General features: G+C 36.6%; 1 protein-coding gene across 3 annotated transcripts in view; it reads left to right on the top strand.

Moving 5' to 3' along the window:
- The window catches only part of tbl1xr1a (TBL1X/Y related 1a), an 82,376-nt gene that overhangs the window by 37,810 nt on the left and 23,205 nt on the right, over positions 1-21,361 (top strand). For 2 of the 3 annotated variants that reach the window (XM_048172181.1, XM_048172179.1), the window contains exon 2: positions 3,360-3,417. The exons of the other annotated variant lie outside the window; for it this stretch is intronic. The gene's annotated coding sequence lies outside the window, so the exon portion shown is untranslated. The remainder of the gene's footprint in view (positions 1-3,359; positions 3,418-21,361) is intronic. 3 annotated transcript variants of the gene reach the window in all.

The following is a 21,361-nucleotide window of genomic DNA, read 5'->3' as shown; positions in this document are numbered from 1 at the left end:
GAAATAACCATATATTTATTGGTATATTTATTGACATATTTAGATAACCATATACTGACTCGAGTGTATTATGTACCTTACGTTTTGTACGATAACTGGCGCTGTCTGCTTTATAAGCGTTTTCCCCATTCGCGCTGCTTGAGCTTAAATGCTTTTGTTCTTAATATTTTCTGTTTACACATATTGTTTAATGCTTTGAACTAAAAGAAAACCTTAAGATATAACGTAAGCTTGTTGTGTATTGCCTAATCGTACGTTTGTTCAGAAATGGTTACAAAATCTTGATGAATATAAAACAATAACGTCCTTCTCGTTTAACCTCATTTAAATAAACGAATATTCGAATATTCGTTTTTTACGAGCCCAAATATTCGAATACAATATTTTGGAAAAATGCCCATCCCTACACAAAAGTGTCAACATGCAACATATCATGTGGCTGAACAATACAAAAAAGAATACAAAAATCTCATCAACAATGCATTTGTGATAGTTATTGCTACATGAACATACACAATATAAACAGTGTTTCTTTGGAAATATATGGTGCAGATTTTAACTAATTTTTTATTTACTTCATTATTTTATTTTAATAAAACAACAAAGATAAAAATAGAACAAATATATAGGCTAAACATGAATTATCTGTATGTGCATTCCGGGCGCATTACTTTTTTTGAGTCGCGTGTAAACCTCGCTCCGTAATGAAAAGGTTTTGAGTACAAAGAGTAGTAACATTGTGTGTGCGCAACACCTTCATCTATTCAGAATTTTACCTTGTTCAGTAGGTTTTTATATTCGAGTTACTGTATGTGTGAAGTCGTGAATGACCAGCTTCATTCAGTCTGCTACTTCAGTGCTCTCATCTAACAGACACCCAGTAGCGAGTACCACAGCATCCAGAGTCAGCAGTAAAGCCGAATGTGATGTGCTGTTTGAAGATGCTGAATGTAGGGGTGGGAATTCTCTAGGCACCTCACTATTCGATTCAATTATGATTCAGAGGGCTGCGATGCAATGATAGAATGATTATCTATACAAAATTTCTTTTTTTCTCACTGTGTGACTTACTTGGTACTTTAAAAGCAAAGTATTTTGCAAATGTAGTTAGTAGCATGAAAAATATATATCGTATACCGAAAGCGAGCAGAGATCGCTGCCATCACTGGAGTCAATTACAATGCAACATACACAAAGCTGCACTCTCCCATTGTAATCAATGAAGCGGTCTACATTGTGCATTGAATCTCTTATTGACATTGTATTTATGGTTATAATGAAAGGATTTGCGAGTGTGCAGAACTCAAGCTGAACAAACTCAGCTGTGTCAAGCAGATTCTGACTAACTTAAACATCTGATTGGCCATTGCGTTAATGCGCTCAACAAATATGTCTGTGATTGGCTACAAAGCTTAACACTGTAAAAACGTGTTGTAAATAGAAACCTTTGATGCTCTTCACAGAGCGCTTACACAAAAACTCACAGGAGTGTTTTAAAGCAGCGAATACTGGTACTGCAGAACGGTGGTTTTGTCATATTAAATGATCAGATAAATCTTTGGTGGGACAAAGATTAATTTTGGCGGCCGCCAAAATATTTTGAATGCAGGAAAACAGTGAAAACAGGGTCTTCGTTTCTTGTTGTCCTGTTGCACATTTTTTTCACAACTAACCATAGGTTCTGTGTTCAATGCAGGGTTGTAGTCAATGTGATCACAAGGCCACATTTACATGTACACTTTTCCGATTAATTCCGATTAAAATCATTCCAATTGAAAGATTTGGTAGACTGTTTACATGAGACGTTATCTAATCCGATATGGTGTTTACATCTGCAATCGGCACTCTCAATCGGAATGACTTTGTGACATGCACACATTAGCTTATGTCCTGTTTGCCGCCTTGTATTCCTGTCAACATGGAGTTCCATTATTTCTTATTTTTATTTAAAGTGTTGCTCTTAATCAAGCAACAGCGTGAATTTGTAGTAGGGCTGGGCGATACATCGCATGCGATTGTCACGCGCATTTTGTCAGTAAAGCCGGTTCCCTGATTACCGCTAAATCACCATCACCTGCTTTCAAATGGAGCGGCATTTAATAGACAGAGCCGTAGATCACTGATAAGCTACGCAATATCGCGTTCATATCGCAGATGAATCGCCTTCGACTGTCTATTAAATGCCGCTCCATTTGAAAGCAGGTGATGGTGATTTAGCGGTAATCAGGGAACCGGCTTTACTGACAAAATGCGCGTGAAAATCGCATGCGATGTATCGCCCAGCCCTAATTTGTAGCATATTACTGCTGAGGAAAAGATGGTACAGGAAGCTGACCTGTTTGGTGGCTGTGCATCTCTAAGGAACATCTCAATACTACTCCTCCCTTCGACAAAAAGCAGAAGCATGTGGATGAAGGTCTGTAGTAATGAAACCCTGAGTTCCTTCAGTGTATTTAATAAATGTGTTGTTTCAGTTTTACTCCAGTTTGATTTTGCCGTCGCCATTGTGCATTCTGACGACCCCTGGCCTCTTGATGTGATGACGTAGATGCAAAGTAATCGGTTTAACGTGTTTACATGGCAGAATTTTTATTTTGTTTGGTTTATAGAAAGGTTTATCCCATCCCTCTCAAACCGATTACAGTTTCATTCGGTTTGGGCATTTTTGTTCCGAATGAGGTGTTTATATGGAGCATTTTCATAGTGATTGGACTTTTAAACTGATTACAATGCTCCATGTAAATGCACCCTACTGTTGGATGCCCACCTAAGTTGACGTCATTCGTCACTGTCGCTTTTTCAATGACGTAAGACTTGCCACTGATGGGAATATCTGATCTGTCCTCTGATTTATTTTCCACATATGAATGAGGCCTGAAACTGATCTGAGAATATCGGAATCCATATGCTTTTTTCCTGCTTACACATTCATGAGTCATATCCGATCTGTGCTACACAGGAGGAAAAAATTATAATTGGGTTACTTGAAGCATGTAATGTAAATGTAGCCGTAAGACATCTGAGAGTGAGTCTTCAGTCTTGTAGTGTGTGCTTTGCTTAATGATTTTTTTTTTATTTTTTTTGGTACAGCATTGTTGTTGATGGGCTGATGTAACCTGAGATACAGAATTTAATAACTGTTTTAATTTTGAAAAACCTTACCTGTCACCTTAACTCAACATTATGATCTTCACATGAAATTAAAAACAGCGTCTTATCTTCTGCATTTGGGGGGGAAAAAAACATTGAATAGAAACAAATTTGACTTGTTTACAATCCAACCTATGATTTATTTATTGACCACTTATTTTTACAAGGCACTAGTAATAGTTTTTATTCTTTGTTTTCTTTATGTCCAGACTGTAGAGACTCCTCCGCTGCTAAGGGTTCACATTGGAGCAAGACCGTGATCACATGGTAAGCCAAGAAATAGCTCTTTTGTTCTTTCCTTTTTGGTCAAGATCAAGGCACTTTGAGTCCTGTACATGTGGTCTCAGGAACATTGACGAGTACACAGCTGTAATTCAATCAGGTTAACTTCATTCACCTATTTTTCATGTCAGAAATAACCTAAATGTCTGCACTGTTTGTGCAAAAGACATTTTAAGAACGGCGTATTTGTACCAAATGCTATCCAGCAACTTAGAAAAAGCAGTTAGGGATACATAGTATATACAGAACATTTAGAACATTTAAACTCAGTCTTTAAAAACAATAATTTAAAGGTGCCCTAGAACTTCTTTTTAAAAGATGTAATATAAGTCTCAGGTATGTGTCTGTGAAGTTTCAGCTCAAAATACCCCATAGATTTTTTTTTTTAACTGCCTATTTTGGGGCATCATTAACTATGCACCGATATATAGGTTGCGGCCCCTTTAATTCTCGTGCTCCCCCGCCCCGGAGCTTGCACTTGCTTTGAACAGCATAAACACAGTTCACACAGCTAATATAATCCTCAAAATGGATCTTTACAAGATGTTCGTCATGCATGCTGCATGCATACATCAGATCATGTGGTATAGTATTTATTTGGATGTTTACATTTGATTCTGAATGAGTTTGAGGCTATGCTACGTGGCTAAAGCTAACATTACACACTTTGAGAGATTTTGAAAGAATGAAGTTGTGTTTATGCATTATACAGACTGCAAGTGTTTAAAAATGAAAATAGCGATGGCTCTTGTCTCCATGAATTACAGTAAGAAACGATGGTAACTTTAACCACATTTAACAGTACATTAGCAACATGCTAACGAAACATTTAGAAAGACAATTTACAAATATCACTAAAAATATCATGTAATCATGGATCATGTCAGTTATTATCGCTCCATCTGCCATTTTTCACTAATTGTTCTTGCTTACTTACCTAGTCTGATGATTCGGCTGTGCACAGATCCAGACGTTCTGCCCTTGTCTAATGCCTTTCATAATGTTGGGAACATGGGCTGGCACATGCAAATATTGGGGGCGTACACCCCGACTGTTACGTAACAGTCGGTGTTATGTTGAGATTCGCCTGTTCGTCGGAGGTCTTTTAAACAAATGAGATTTATATAAGAAGGAGGAAACAATGGAGTTTGAAACTCAGTGTATGTCATTTCCATGTACTGAACTCTTGTTATTCAACTATGCCAATATAAATTCAATATTTAATTCTAGGGCACCTTTAACAATACTGTTAAATGTAGTCATTAGCAAATCTCAATTTTTTTTTTTTGCAGATCTCAAAATTAATATCCTTTTTTTTTTTTTTCATACTGTACATTTTAATTAGCCTGGTAATACCAGACTCTGCTACTTCACTTTGCTTCGTAGACAGAGTCTGGAATGGCATAATAGAGAAGTGTTTTCTCTCTCGCTAGGGGACGCTTGTCTGAAGTTTAAAATCATTGGTTACCCGTAAGCCAATCAGATACGTTTAGTTATGACGTATGTTATCCGCCTGTACAGCCGCATCGAAGCACAGACATCATGCATCTAACTCAAATCTATGATTGAACTTCCACTGTAAACCTGTTGTAAACACATGATGATGTGAGCGAAATACCGGAGTGAACATGGCTGTAAACGACTTTTGCAGATTATGCGAAGTTAATGCATCCCGAAGTTTGCATCCCGTGTCTCGTTTCCCATTTCCGCGGTCGTTTCGGTTTTCGATTTCTCTAACCTACAATGTAAAACTCGGCGCTTAGCATCTACGTCACGGCTCTCAGCCCGCCCTCTGTTCGTTGATTGGCCCGGCTGTTTCCAGACCGGTGGCAAACACAAAGCTATGACGCTGTATCAGACTGAGTACAGAAGCGAAATGAAATTGAGCGGAAGTAGGAAGTCTGACGTAGTCAGGCTACATTTTAATATTGTGAAGCCTAAATTCACTTTGTAGCATTTTAAAAAATAAACTTTTTTATATTTAATATAAACTATCATTTAAAATGATTGACTTCAGTTTTTCTTTTTATTTATAATTTAAAGTAGCATTTAAAACGATTGTTTTCAGTTTAAGTATTTTTAATCTAAAGTAGCGTTGATTTCAGTGTTTTAATTTTTATTGTTCATTTAAACAGAATGGTATGGAATCATTCGCCAGAACATGAAGATAATATGCTTATCTGCATGTGCCAGAGTTGTAATATTTGTGCATCCCTAGTGAAAACGAGTCCTTAATTACGGTTATGTAACCAAAAGTGTACCAAATGAACATGTTCCTGTTCCACAATAATTTAGCCTCTTCAGTCAAGACAAATACAAGCTCATTATCTATAAACATAGGGAATGGCCTTCTTGCGTCATGCACTACATAAATCCACTCGAGCTCATCTTATTTATATTGTTTCAGAAATGTTCTTCTTGGTATGTGTTTCCGTAACAATGTGAGTTTGGAGCTTGCTGTGCATAGTTTGAGAACTAATTATGTATTCTAATCAATGTGAGTTCTTGAGTAAACTGAGTGCTTGTCATTTAAGGGACAGCAGTTTTGACTGCCTCTTTTTGAAGATAAAATTACCTGTAATTTAGTCTAGTAGTGTCAGTCCAACCTGTCAATCAGGACCACTTCACAAATCCCCCCAAAGAACCTCTAAACCCTTTCACAAGAGTTGCAGCTCAGTTTGTCTTTTGACTATTCTCTGGATAATTCCTATTCAACAGGAGTTTATTGTTTCAGGGATTAAGGTGTGTGAGTTTGAGCACTTTCAAAACCAAGCTGCATTCAAAACTGAAGCAGGATGGACTAGTTCAACCAATGTATGCTAAAGCACTTTTGGATGGGGAATCATTATTTTGCTCTTATTATGGTTCCTTCATGAATTCCCTAAATTGTTATAATATTGAGCTGTAGTAAATGCTATTTTCAGTCCAAACCAGGCTTACTTGAGTGTTGCCACAGAAACACTGAGTATAGAGTGGCTAGTCTTGAGGCGGAGATTGGTTTGTCTCTAAACTGGTGGAGAATTGAAGAAAATAGAGGCCTAATAAGCCTCTTAACTTCTGTATTTGTTACAGGCCTATTACAAGCATAATGGGCTAAAAAACTACTTCTGGACAGGCGGTGTGGAGGAATAGCAAGGCTTTCGAGTATTATCATACCCATATTTGGACACATTTGTCATGTGGCTCTCAGAAGTTTATCTGAAAATATCTGAAATGGAATGAAAGCCAAGCTATTGTGCTTTCAAAGCAAAGATATGCATCTGTTCTGAGTTGTGAAGGTGCAGTGTAGGATTGGAGCCAGAGGAGTTTGCTTTGGTGTAGCCTGTATCCATCATGTAATCGATGTCCACAATTCCAGGACTTGAGCTGTACAACAATATTAAATTTCCATGTTTTGGCTTTGGGCAAAAAAAGTACCCTGCATGGTTACTGCACCAGCTTTAGAAAACAAAGTTAGGCTTATCTGTGTCTGGGATGTTTTAACCGTTAAATCTTTTAGAGGTTTTAGACCATGAAAAGGGCACCTTGTCAATGATTTATGGCCAACTGCCTTTATAAAAACAAACCTCACTCAATTTCTTTCACCGTTAATTAAATTAGAATTGTGCAAATTAGTGGTTCAACGGATCACAAAACTCACGGTTCGGATCATATCACGGTTATTAAGTCACGGATCGGATAATTTTTCTGATCAGCAAAAAAAAAAAGGGTGGTTGGGAGTAACACTGCATTTATTACTTAGCCCACTTTAACTACTCCGATACCACAGCAGAAACTACTAGCCTAACTAATACATTATTAAAGGCAAGTAAACAGACTGTAAAATGAACAAATACTGTACACCAATTACAAGCATAGATGAATACAACATAAAGTTACAAATAAAGTATAAGGTCTAACTGTAGTATTAATTTTCATGTACAGAAATGTAATAATTAAATATAAATGACACTGTTCACTGTATAAATTTAATATAGATTAATCTTTGTTAAAGCAGTGTTTTGTTGTTAGATTTACATGACAGACAACAGCATAGGTTTATAGGTTGCTGTCACTTTAAGAATAAGAGTTCATGCATGCACACATCTGATAGAGACACATCCAAATTCTCACCTCGATTAAATAAGACATAACCGAATGTATTTACGAGAATACTTGCCGAGAGGGGTGTTTTGACTGACATAATGTGTGAATGTGTCCATCCAAGTGCATTGAGGATGCGAAAGAGAAATCAATTTGGAGTTCGTGAGCTATCTGAAACGCACCTCTCTCTCTCTCTCTGTGTGTGTGTGTGTGTGTGTGTGTGTGAGCCTTGTAACTGATTACAGCGTGGCGTGCGATACCAAATTAAATCCTCTTTTGCCTCTTCTAGCGCTGGAATGGTTTTATATCTATTTAATGTGTAAATTAGCAAGACAAAACACATGTAAATGATACGTTTTTACTCTATTGTGGTCAAATTTGCAATTGATCCACAAATCACATGCGTGCCGAACCGTGGGGCTTGGTCCGTACGGATCACGGATCAACAACGATCCGTTTAACGACTAGTGCAAATACTTAACATTATTAAAATTAGGGCTGAACAATTTTGGTAAATAATCTAATTGCGATTATTTTTACCAATATTGCGATTGCGATTTAATATGCGATTTTAATTTTTAAGCTCTTTATCTTCTGTATTATTCAACAAAGACAAGCAATAAATAATTGTAGGGGTGGCAATCTTTAGGCACCTCAATATTTGATTTGATTCGAATTTTACAATGGAATTCAAACAATACATGTGGTTTTGCCGCTCTTTAATGTGGCGTGACAGATCACTGTCACACCTCAGGTCAAGCGGCACGTGAACCTCTTCCTCTTTTCTACTATTACAGCATGAAATAAACATGAAATGAACATCAAAAAGTATGTTGAAAGATATAGTACAACTTACTGAAATGAATCCATCTCTAACTGAATCATGAGGCAAGTGAAGATTCATACTTCTACAAAATTACATATTTTGAAAACCGTTGAATGAAAGGCTGGGTTTGCCTGCACGACTAGATGACCAATAGGGGTGTAAGAAAATATTGATACACGTGAATATCGCGATATTATGTTTGGCGATACTGTATCGATTCTCAAAAATACTGTATCGATATTTATATATTTATTTATTTACATCCAAGATTCGTGGATTTGTGTTCGGTTTAAACCACAGACTGTATAAAACCCAACCTCTAGATGGCAGCGTTATCTCGGAGTGTAAACTGACGCAGAGCCGGAGAAGCACAAGGTGAAGGTGTGTACATTGCTAGTGTTAGCATTAGCAAACCCAGCTCACAAGACGATAGAATTATTCCGCTCCCGCGGTATACAGAGCTGAAGTGTGGACTCATTTTGGCTTCAGCTATAAAGAAGCCACTAAGGAAATCGACAAGAGTCATTTTGTTTGCAAAATAGGCCATGTTAAAATCCAAATACTCGCGAAACGCTTTGAATCTGAGAGCTCACTTAATATCCCGCTGAGAAGCGTTTCGATAGAATATGTGATATGTACTGCACGCTTTCCTCTCAGTAACAAAATAAACACACAACAAAATTGACAGCGGTGGCAGCAGAAAGAAAGCATCTGATCATAGCGATGTGGATATGTTTGCACCAGCTCTGCAGTTCAGTACTTTAAAAAGCACTTTATACAATAGACTGCTTTAAAGCAAACAGCTCTACAGAATTAAATATAAAACAAACTGTCATTCAGTCATGGAATGGACTATGCACTTTCTGTTGTTAAATAGTTTAGAAATGAAAAACTGCTATACTGTGAACCTTTAAAACATATACACATAAAGAATCCTGCAGTCACTTTACTATTTTCCCTTGATTGCACAAAATAGTGATTAGTGATATAAATGCAAATGATACTGTATTGATTAAATAAAATAAAAACAGTTGCCTGTCAGGTTTTATGCACACGGTTGTGTTCGGTATGACCGTTTTTTCTAAAATTAGATCTTTCTAAAAAAACAAAACAAAAAAACAACAAGAAATATCACAATATATCGCCTTTCTTACAATATCGCAATATATCGTATTGTAACCCCTGTATCATGATACGTATTGTATTGCCAGATTCTTGGCGATACACAGCCCTAATGACCAATTGATCGTAACTATAATTTGACTGGGTTTGGTTGACATCGATCTGTCATGTTTCCCCAGTGGCATTCTTTTTGCATTTAAAAACAGGGAGTGCAGGGAGTTTTAAGATGTATTTGAACAGTTTTTATATTTTTACATGCAGTCTTAATGTAGCGCTCATGGCATGACAGTCAAAAAACAACACATCTGCCAGAAGAGAGGTTTACACTAACAGCGATTCGCCGTGCCAATGCAACCGGATGTCATTTATTTTCCATGAGAGCTGGCAATTTCCAGGGGGAACAAGTGGCAGCGACCATTGGCATTGAGCAGAGGTCAACTTTATGCAAATGTGTAGCGACTACTAATGGGAGCAATTGGGTTTGAAAGAAGTGAAGGACCAAACGTTCTCTGTCTGTGTGAATGAATGTGAATCATTAATAATTGTTGTCATAGGGATTTGGTTGCTTAGTGTAACATGCCAAGGACTAAATAATTAGCCTTTACAGTGAATTTTAGCCTCAAGCAAAGTCTTAACCTTTTGAGCGATACGGTCCCACATATGGGATGTTTATTTCTGTGCCCCTGAGAGTATGGTCCCACATATGGGATTTAGAATGTTCAGTGACGTCACATAACTGCCAGATTCATACTGTGCTTTCGCACTTCAACTGGCGCAGAGTCATAGACGGACGAGCTCAGCGCTTGTCATTTATCACAACTATGCAGTGTTTTCAACCACATAATGTTCATTTTAGGTTTCAAACATTTAAATACACTTAAGCACTTGTAAAATAATACATTTAGTAATAATAAATTTTTACTTGCATGTATTTCGGGAGAAACTGATGAAATCACATACTGTAAATCCGACTGACAGGACTTTCTGAACTGTGGCGCAAGCTAAGATGGCTAAGAATCTCACATTATAGATCAAGATTATTTATAAAGGTTTTTAAACAACAAAACACACGTATTTGAGAATCAGAATATCAGATAGTTGATGACATGGTAAGCAAGTTTGTGAATATTTTGAATAAATAAAGGGAAAAAAAATTAAATGAGCGCGGTACATCTGTCATATAGTAGCCACGTTTACATGTACACTTTATTTTTTTTTTTTTTTTTTTTTTTTTTTGTCATTCTGATTAAACGATTCGGTGGAATGTTTACATGAGACGTTATCTAATCCGATATGGTGTTTACACGTGTTGGCGCTTTCAGTCAGAATGACTTTGTGACATGCGCACATTAGCTTGTCTTGTTTGCCACCTTGTATTCCTGTCAACATGGAGTTCCATTATTTCTTGTGCATGTAATTTTTGTGTAAAGTGTTGCTCTTAATCAAGCAACAGCATGAATTTGTAGCATATTACTGCTGGAAGGTACGAGGAAAAAACGGGCGCAGGACGCTGACCTTTTTGTTGGCTGTGAATCTCTAAGGAACATCTCAATACTACCCCTCCCTTTGACGAAAAGCAGAAGCATGCGGATGAAGGTCCGTAGTAATGATAAACTGAGTTCCTTCAGTGTATTTAATAAATGTGTTGATTCAGTTTTACTCCAGTTTGATTTTGCCGCTGCCATTGTGCATTCTGACGACCCCTGGCCTCTTGACATGATGAGGTTTAATGCGTTTACATAGCAGAACTTTTTATTTTGTTCGGTTTATAGAAAGGTTTATCCCACCCCTCTCAAACCGATTACAATTCCATTTGGTTTGGGCATTTTTATTCCGATTGAGGATGTTTATATGGAGCATTTTCATTCAGATTGGACTTTTAAACCTGATTACAATGCTCCATGTAAACGCACCTAGTGTTACTGTGGCTGCGGTGTGTCACGTGACAAGCATGATGCGTCGCCATGGAAACAATAAGGGAAAACGTTCTAAAATAGAAGTTCGCCTTAAAAAGAACTCACTCTGGGGGGTCAGTTATGGCTTGGAAACCTTTTTTTGGGACCCTTCCGTTGGGGTACCAAGCACAATAGTACTGGTAGCCAAAAGGGTGGAGCTACACTCACTGCAGAACGTTGATTGGTTGAAAGAGAATCGTCACTTACGTGTGCTACAAGGTGAATGATAACACAATACTGTTGCAACAAAATGTGTATTTTCGGGGCTGTTTTTCCTTTTGCAGCCTTCAGCCTTTGCTCAAACAAAGCTGCTGTATGTCCTCCAGTGTTGTTTACTGTCACTTTCTTCTTCACACAAGAATGACGTTGATTGCTACTTTCTGGCATACACCACGCCTATCAAGTAAGGGTACTGTTAGTGGTGGAAACGCAAGCCGGGTCAGGGTTTGCCGTCCTGAATCATACTGTACTGTATTGAACTGAACCATACTGCTCAGTGGAAATGAGCCATTAGAATATTTTAAACTTGCGCATGAAAGGGTTAAAAGTGCTCTTTCATGTTCATCATACTATTAAAGTCAACAAATTGAGCAACTCCAACTTTTTTCTTTTCTAGGAAGCGCCTGCAAAATTAACGAAAGAGCTTGCTTTGGTTTGCGTGATACAGCTTAAATTTGGCATTGTCAGAGAGATCGGAACATGAAATCAAACGTGAAAGTATTGTGATTCATAATGTTACAACAGTTTTCTGTTTCAAATAAACAATGATCTATTGAATGAATCTGAAAGAAAATATATCATGGTTTCAACTAGGGTTGCAAAAGCGAGCGTGCCGTATTAAAAATGTATTAATGTCTTTAAGCCATGCGATGGCTTAGGTAGGCTAGCCTGTTTATTTCGAAACATAATTATCTACCTTTGCTTTTACCAAAGATTGGGATTGTATTCTACAAACTGACAAGCAACAATGTAAAGGACAGAGAAAAATCACACAATGTGAACTGGATTAAAAAGAAAAAAAAAAAACTGGATGATCTTGATGATGATCCTTCACTATTCTCATTAGTCAACCATCTGGACCATCCCTAGTTTATTCCTTTCCTTTTGTCTGCCTTATAAGCACTGTCCCTGATTCATAGATGCTATCACCTCCTCAGATTATTTAGCATTAATGTCAAGGCAACCGCCATTTAGTGATGAATATGCAAACCTTAACCTTTGTGCCTGAGCTGTTGCGGCTCGATCTAAATCACACATGATTACGGCCTTTTTTTATCAGCCTGCTTCCTGTCTGATGTAAGATCCCCCAAACAATAGAGAAGGTGTTTGGCTTATCTAGCAGGTGCATCAACAGTTGTTAACGAACACCCCCCTCATTACCTTATTGCGACTGATGGGGGAGGGGAGGCGTCTGTCAGAGCCTCCATCTTTCTTTACGAGAGAGATGAAGAAACAGCCTTCCATACTCCACTGAACTGTCACTTTGGTGTGTAGGAGGAAAGACTAACTGTTCTTTGAAAGGAAACGGTGACATCTGTTTCCTTTTAGCTAGGTAGCATTGTGAAGATTGCCGAAAATGTTTTGTGTGCTCAAGTATGTGAAGTTTCAATTTCGGTAGCAGACTTTCTGAAGAAAGGGTGTTTTCTTCTAGCACATTTCAAGTGTGAATCTAGGTCCCCTGCTTACCACTGTACCGCAGACAACAACCTGTTTCCGTTCACTAGAACAAACAAACGAACGAAAAGGCTATTTAGTGAGTATTGATTAAAGTTATCAGTGGAAAGCAGGTGTTGATATTTAAGGGTCTGTCGGATGAAGATTGCACTCTGGTGTGTTCGGTAAAGTATTGGACACGGTATTGTTGGTTTAAACAAAGGTCTCGGCTTAAAAGCTTAGAATGAGAGAATAATTGCTCACCTGAGCTAAACCCAAGAAAAATACAAGTTGCCATGGTGATTTGTTCCGCTAAAAGGTGATTCGCAACAGTGCGACATAGATGTTACCATGTTAATCCCACAGTTTGCATGATAACCTATTGTAATCTTCTCTCTAACTCTTGTTGATAGTAACCTATTGTTTTGTATAATGCTATTGGCATTATCTGCTCTTACAATAGTTGACCTGAAAGAGAAAACTGACTATAGTGTGAGTAGTACGGTTGTCACCATTCCTTTTCAGTTTCTCACAGTACTATAACAGCTAAAGTATCACACAAAGAATTTCCCTTGCGGTATTTTGAGCGGCTCATATATATATATATATATATATATATATATATATATATATATATATATATATATATATATATATATATAATACACTGTGTAACTAGGTCATAAACTAAATAGAGCAATAAAAGTGAAGTAAACAGACATGAAGGGTCTACATAACCTGACAATAAGATCGTAGGGCTATTGTTATATGTATAATACTTCCGATCCTCGAATCTGATTAATCGAAACTTTCTGCTGATATTTCACCAGTGTAAGCAGAACTACTCATCTCTGCGCGTTCTAGACGGGCAGTCAGTCAGCGCAGTTACATTGTTGCACCACAAGGGACTGTCTTTGAGTCTTTAAACCGTTCAAACAACTAAATGTTAAAAAAAAAAATGCAATAGGTTTACACACTATCACTGAATTAAATGACATAGGCTATAAATCATATTTCTTATCAATATACATTGTGACATAGTGACGGCGATGATTAAAATTAGGGCTGCACGATTTGGGGAAAATGTCATATTGCGATTTTTGATTTTATTATTGAGATCAATATTGCGATTGCGATATAATAAACAAATAGTATCATGAGTCATCTTGCTTGGTTCTCAATGAAAATACACACACAGATTACTGATAATGCTGAAATGTGTATTTCTCAACTCAAACTAGCAACAACAGCAAACAAATGCACAGCGTTTTCAAATTAAAATATTTGGTAACACTTTACTTGAAGGGGTGTGCATAAGACTGACATGACACCTTCATAATCTTGACATGACACGTGTCATGAATATGAAGGAGGTTTTATGAATGTTTATGACAACTGTCATTTAAGTGTCATTCGCTCAATTATGTCATTTTTAATGCAAAGATGACATTGTTTGAGATGTCCGAGTTATGACAACTTGACATAAACCAACACATCATAACCTGTCAGTGTCTTTGTCATGACAACTTGACATTAGCAAAACATCATAACCTGTCATAAACATGACATAGCAGATTAATTATCAAACTTAAAAAAACTACTTAGCTTTATGGGTTAACATTACATTACATTACATTATTTTGGTAACACTTCAGTATAGGGAACACATATATAAATGATTAACTATGACTTTTCCCTCAATAAACTCTTAATTTACTGCTTATTATAGTTAATTGTTAGGTTTAGGTATTGGGTAGGATTAAGAATGTAGAATAAGATCATGCAGAATAAGGCATTAATATGTGCTTTATAAGTACTAATAAATAGCCAATATTTTAGCCATATGAATGCTAATAGTAATAAGCAACTAGTTAAAAGACCCTAAAATAAAGTGTTACCATTATTTTATAACAGTGTCATCTTTTTTACGAAATTTGAAATTGTCTATTATCTGACCTTCTGTTGGAGGAAACTTAAAAAAACAAAAAACAAAAAAAAAACATGAAATGAAAAATAGTCGTGACGCTGTTATAAAATTATTTGTCAGAGTTTTGTCACTTAATGACATTTTAATGACAAGTTCAATTTGTACCACTGTACTTGAGCTCAAGATACATATTCATGACACTATTATAATGACCTCATGACAGCCAATGTCAAAACCAACCACATGACAGTTTAATGAAATGTTAACCCATAAAGCTAAATAATGTCAAGTTGTCATGACAAAGACACTGACAGGTTATGATGTATTGGTTTATGTCAAGTTGTCATAACTCGGACATCTCAAACAATGTCATCTTTGCATTAAAAATGACATAATTGAGCGAATGACACTTAATGACAGTTGTCATAAACATGCATAAAACCTCCTCCATGATTATGAAGGTGTCATGTCAGTCTTATGCACACCCCTTCAAGTAAAGTGTTACCAAATATTTTTATGAAATTAAATAACATCTTTACATTACTGCAAACTTGTTATAATCCCATTTAAGATATTTGTTTCTTTACTAATCTGTAGTGGTTCAACGGATCACAAAACTCACGGTTCGGATCACATCACGGTTATGACGTCACAGATCGGATCATACTTCGGATCAGCACAAAAAAAAAAAAAAATTGGATGGGGTAACTTAACTTTGCATTTATTACTTAGCCCACTTAAACTATTCTGATACCATAGCATAAACTGCTAGCCTAAATAATACATTATTAAAGGCAAGTGAACAGACTGTAAAGAGAACAAATACTGTACACCAATTACAACAAGCATAGATAAATACTACATAAAATCTAGCTAAGGTCTAACTGTAGTATTAATTTTCATGCACAGAAATGTAATAATAAGATGTAAAATGACACTGTTCATTGTATAAATTTAATATAGATTAATCTTTGTTAAAGCAGTGTTTTGTTGTTTGATTTACATGACAGACAACAGCAGGTATTTATAGGTTGCTGTCACTTTAAGAGTAAGACATGCACGCACACATCGGACAGATATACATCCGAATTCTCACCTCGTTCAATTAAGACATAACTGAATGTGTTTACATGAATACTTGCTGAGAGGGGTATTTTGACTGACATAATGCGTGTATGTGACCATCCAAGTGCACTGAGGACGCGAAAGAGAAATCAATTTGGAGTTCGCGAGCTATAACGCGCCTCTCTCTCTCTCTCTCTCTGTGCGCGCAAGCCTTGTATGTATGTGCCTCATGTGCGCACCGATAACAGCGCTGCGTGCGATACCGAATTAAATCCTCTTTCCTCTTCAACCACTACTAATCTGGGTTTATAATCTTATAGCCAAAATATCGCCATATAACAGAGGTAGCGTTTTTTCTTGCCACCAGTTCAGTGACCGTTTGCTCCGCATCCATCTTTACCCGTTCTCTGCGCTGCACACCGGAAAAGTCATGACCATGCGCGCCACACATGCCACTGCCTAAACTGAAACTGACTGGTCTTCTTTTTATTAGCGGTGTATAAAATGGGCAAACAGCTCTCAGATAATGGGTTGTTGTGTCCACACATGTATTTTTTTATTTTTTTATTTATTTATTAACTTATTATTATTTTATTTCATAAAATCGCAGCATTTTGCGTCATATAATCGCACAAGCTTGACATCGCGATTGCGATATGATTAATCGTGCAGCTCTAATTAAAATGGTGTCTTGATACACAATAAGGTGCAAACAGAATACTATACAGTGACATCAAATTAGTTTTAATAAGCAATAAGTTTAGTATCACACCAAACTATTGCGGTAGTGAAACTGTGAGTCATGCATCTAGCATCCAGAACGTAGCAATAACAGATACACTTTCAAGCAAAATAATCATATTCAAGCATTTAACAGTTAAGTTAATTACTTAACGCACACAATACTGCACAAAATAAAGCGATCACGAAAACTCTCTTTGTCCGAAACAAAATCTTTTTTGGCGATGCTTTCCTTACATGTGAGCTGCATTTGGTTCAAATTTTGTGGTGATAGCATAAAGTATAGTTGAATAAAGTGTTATTAATTTTTTCACAGCTAGATGGTGCCCACGGGTGGTAAACTCCAGTTTAGAGGCACTTCTCAGCACTCGTTTGGAGTTTTTGAAAATGGTTAGATGCATTAAATAGCTGAGTTTCTGTACTTTGAGAAGATACCTATTTTCGTGTTATTCCACGTTGGAAAACGAAGATGGATGGTTCCGGGAACATTGGATACACACTGCATCCCGGAAAGATGAGAGACACGTTTTTAGCCAAATATGTTAAATCATTCCGTCAGTAATATCTTGTGATCAACACAATATGTTTTATTTTAATCGAAAGAATCTGCTTTAAATAATGATGTGCCATTTTCTATGATCTGTGCATTTTTCATGAAGTTATGAGCACATGAAATCTACATATTTGTATTCAGTTAGCGGCTGTGCTGTTTTTGTTGTAAACTCATATTACTCAGACTCATTAGAGGGTGAAAACAACGCAACAGAAGCAGGCTTGATCTGAACGTGTAAAGTTCTGGTTTTGTATGCAAAAAGAATTTTTGTGCTACCTATATGGGTTCAGTTTTTATTGGCTCTTAAAGAGAGACACGCAAATGGGGAGCACGGGCGCTCCATTCCGGTTTTGAAAGGGTTAAGATAGAAAAAAAATAATAATCCATGGCCGTTTAGGGCTTCTGTAAATGCCCTGTCTGTTTTCATTCACTGTCTGTTTAGTGCAAATGTAGTGCTCCCTCTGTACAAATCACCATGGTACACAATATGCTATCATTATTAACTTATTTAATATTTAGTACACATGCACGAAGTGTAAAACGAGAAAGACAATCTTTCAAAAAATAGAAAACATGCAAATATCGCGGTTGCTGTGGTTTTTGCAGTCCTCTGCGGTTGGCTCGTCAATAGCGCGGTATTACAAAATTGCGTCAGCCCTAGGATGCATCACATTGCTTTTCTGTTGTGTTATTTACAGTTTACGCAAATATGTATTATTACACTGAAATATTATTAATATACAAAAACAATGTAGTTCTGAATGCATTTAAAATTTGAGATTTGAATTGTTTAAGATAAAAATCTCTCATGGACTGTTGATTTAAAAAATCTGGTGTTTGCTAGTATTTTGTATATGAATGTCTTTAGAATTTTAATATAATTAGAATTTTTTAAATAATTAAGTGGGGGAAAAAAATCGAATTTTGATTTTTCACCCCGTTTACAGCTCTATTGCAGTATGGAAGCTTGTTTTTTGCCAGTGCATAACAAATAATTATCTCACAATTTTGAGTTTTTTTCCCCCTCACAATTGCGAGTGTACATCTTGCAATTCTGACGATTTTTCTCAGAATTGCGTGATATAAACTTGCAGTTGCATTATAAAGTCAGAAGTGTGTGATATTCAGTTGCAATTGCGTGTTATTAATTCCAATTGAGGAAAATAAATTAATTTTTTTCCTCAATTGAACTTTATAACTTGCAATTATGAGTTTATATTTCACAATTCTGAGAAAAGAAGTCAGAATTGCAAGATACAAACTTGCGATAGTGAGTTATAATGTCAGAATTGCGGGATATAAACTGAAAACTGAAAAAAAGTCTGAATTGTGAGATGTAAACGTGATATAAAAGTTTCAGTTATCTTTAACTTTTTTTATTTTGTGGAGGAAACAAGCTTTTATAATCACAGCATTGCTTTGTAATGCCAAAATATAAAATTTAAAGTTAATTTATACTTAAATAGCCAGTTTTCAGTAACAAGTGTGAGTTTTACAAATGATCCCAAACCACACTCATGGGAAGTTCTTGTGCTGTTGCTTTCACTTTTATATTTGACATGCACTATTACTATTTTTGGCTTGTATAGAGATGCATCAGGTGGACATTTCTGGTAGTTAAATGTCTTTTGGTGTAAATGTTCCTGCTTTATAAGATGCTGTCAAATTAAAAGGAGCTTTGAATTTCCGCCTTGTTTCATTCTGTTGCGCATTCATCTCGCGTCTGTGTGAATGACACTTGAAGCACTGGACTCAAATAATGCAGTATTTTGCAATACTACTGCACCACAGGTACGCTGTACAACCCTAATTAGTAGTAGTGTTGGTTTACACTAATGTCTGCTATAGCACTTATGGCAGCACTGAGAATGCAACATGCTCGTGTTGCATTATTAATTGCAGTCTGACACATATACATACATACATAGAATAACAACGTGGTAAATTGAGCTTGCTGCTTTGAGTAGAGCATGTTTCGGGCCTAATGCAACAGGCTGTATAAGATTTAAAACTTTTTGTGAGAGTGTGTAAGTACATGTGGTAGTTAATGTATTTATGGCTTAATTCAGTTATGTAAATGTTTTCAATGGATTGGATGTATTAAACATTTTATATGATTTAGCAATGTAATCGAACCGATTACAAACTGAATTAATTCCTTAGTTGGTTTTTAAAGGTGCCCTAGAATCAATAATTGAATTTACCTTGGCATAGTTAAATAGCAAGAGTTCAGTACATGGAAATGACATACAGTGAGTCTCAAACTCCATTGTTTCCTCCTTCTTACGTAAATCTCTTTTGTTTAAAAGACCTCCGAAGAACAGGCGAATCTCAACATAACACCGACTGTTACGTAACAGTCGGGGTCATTAATAAGTACGCCCCCAATATTTGCATATGCCAGCTCATGTTCAAGGCATTACACAAGGGCAGCCAGTATTAACGTCTGGATCTGTGCACAGCTGAATCATCAGACTAGGTAGCAAGCAAGAACAATAGCGAAAAATGGAGCGATAATAACTGACATGATCACCTTAGACTTATATTACATCTTGTAAAAACTGGTTCTAGGGCACCTTTAACAAATTTTGGCTATCCCTTTCTCTCAGATCAGACGTTCTTTGGCCTAACACTGTAACGGCACCTGTTACTTTGCTTAGCAAGCACAGGCCAATAATCTGAGCTAACTGGAACGTACGCTGCTCTGGAAAACAGATAGACGCAGCAGGTGCAACAGCACAAAGAAGTCTCAGAAAGCCACGAGACATGGACTGGAAGCGGGCTGCCTGAAGGAAGTAGTTTACACCCAATCTCTGTTCAAGCTTAAACTTCGTAGACAAGAGACCACTGAAACCCACCAATAGCTGTAACTTAACAGCCATGTCAATACATGCGTTTCATTGCTTGGCTGTGGAAACTAACACATGTGCCCTTGAAAAGTTACAGCACACTCAGGGTGAGCCCAAGATGGTGATTCATGAATGCAGAAATTAATTCCAGACCCAAGCATAATCTGCGCCTGGGAAAACTGCCCTGGATTTGCTTTTTGTTTTGTTTTTTTTTACTTTTAGGCCTGATTTAGCTGTGGGTATGTGGCAGGGCAAGTTTTCAACTTAGGACCATATTTCAGACACCATGTTTTGGTGATGTGACAGTGAGTTTTTTTTTTTTTTTGGTGGTGGTGAGATGGACCTTTGTATAAACACTTACTAAAAAGCGCATGTTTATAAATTTGTTTCTTCTCTTGGCGAAACCATTTGACAGGGCAGTAATCACAATTTCAGTTTACCTGATATTTGTTTGATATCTTAACCCCTTTAATAGTTTGCAATGTGATCTTTTTTGTGATTTTTATAATTTTTTTCACTGTCTTCCTAATCAAGAAGCTGCTGGCCCATTTCAGGAAAAATCTAAACAATGATGAATGTAGGTTAAAAGCCAAAAGCAATATAGGGCAAAACAATGGCCCTTTTTTTCTATTCAGTTTTTACCTGATGGTGGTGGAACCTGTTTCGTCTCTATGTTGTAGGCTTAGGTGTGCCCTTATCCTAAAATTTAAAAATGTGTATCAGGGTTTTTCCTGGGTCAGAAATCATCTTCAGTGGTGGCAGAGCAACACAGTCCTTCACACACACTGTACAAAGTACCCTACCCATGTGAACTGCGAGCCCAGTGCTGACAATAAATCTAAAATAAATGCAAAGAAACAGTTTAAGTTGTCCCATTTATTCATTAAATAAAATAATAATCACTGTGACTGATTTGAAGAGTTAGTAATAAACTGAACTACAAAGTAACACATTACATAAAAAAGTGACAGGTATATTATTTTTCATTTACTCTCCAAGACAGATCAATTTACATACAGTATCAGATTTTGTTCTGTCCATTGCTATGTTTATCACTGTCAATTATATTCAATCATGCATTTAAATACGGTTGTAAATCCAGAAACTGTGCAAGTGTAGTTAGCAGCATGAATATATAATATACACAGAAAGTGA

Source organism: Megalobrama amblycephala, linkage group LG21, assembly GCF_018812025.1.
Source record: "Megalobrama amblycephala isolate DHTTF-2021 linkage group LG21, ASM1881202v1, whole genome shotgun sequence".
Lineage (NCBI taxonomy): Eukaryota > Metazoa > Chordata > Actinopteri > Cypriniformes > Xenocyprididae > Megalobrama > Megalobrama amblycephala.
Note: the sequence above shows the minus strand (reverse complement) of the source record. Positions and strands in the feature narration are given on the sequence as shown.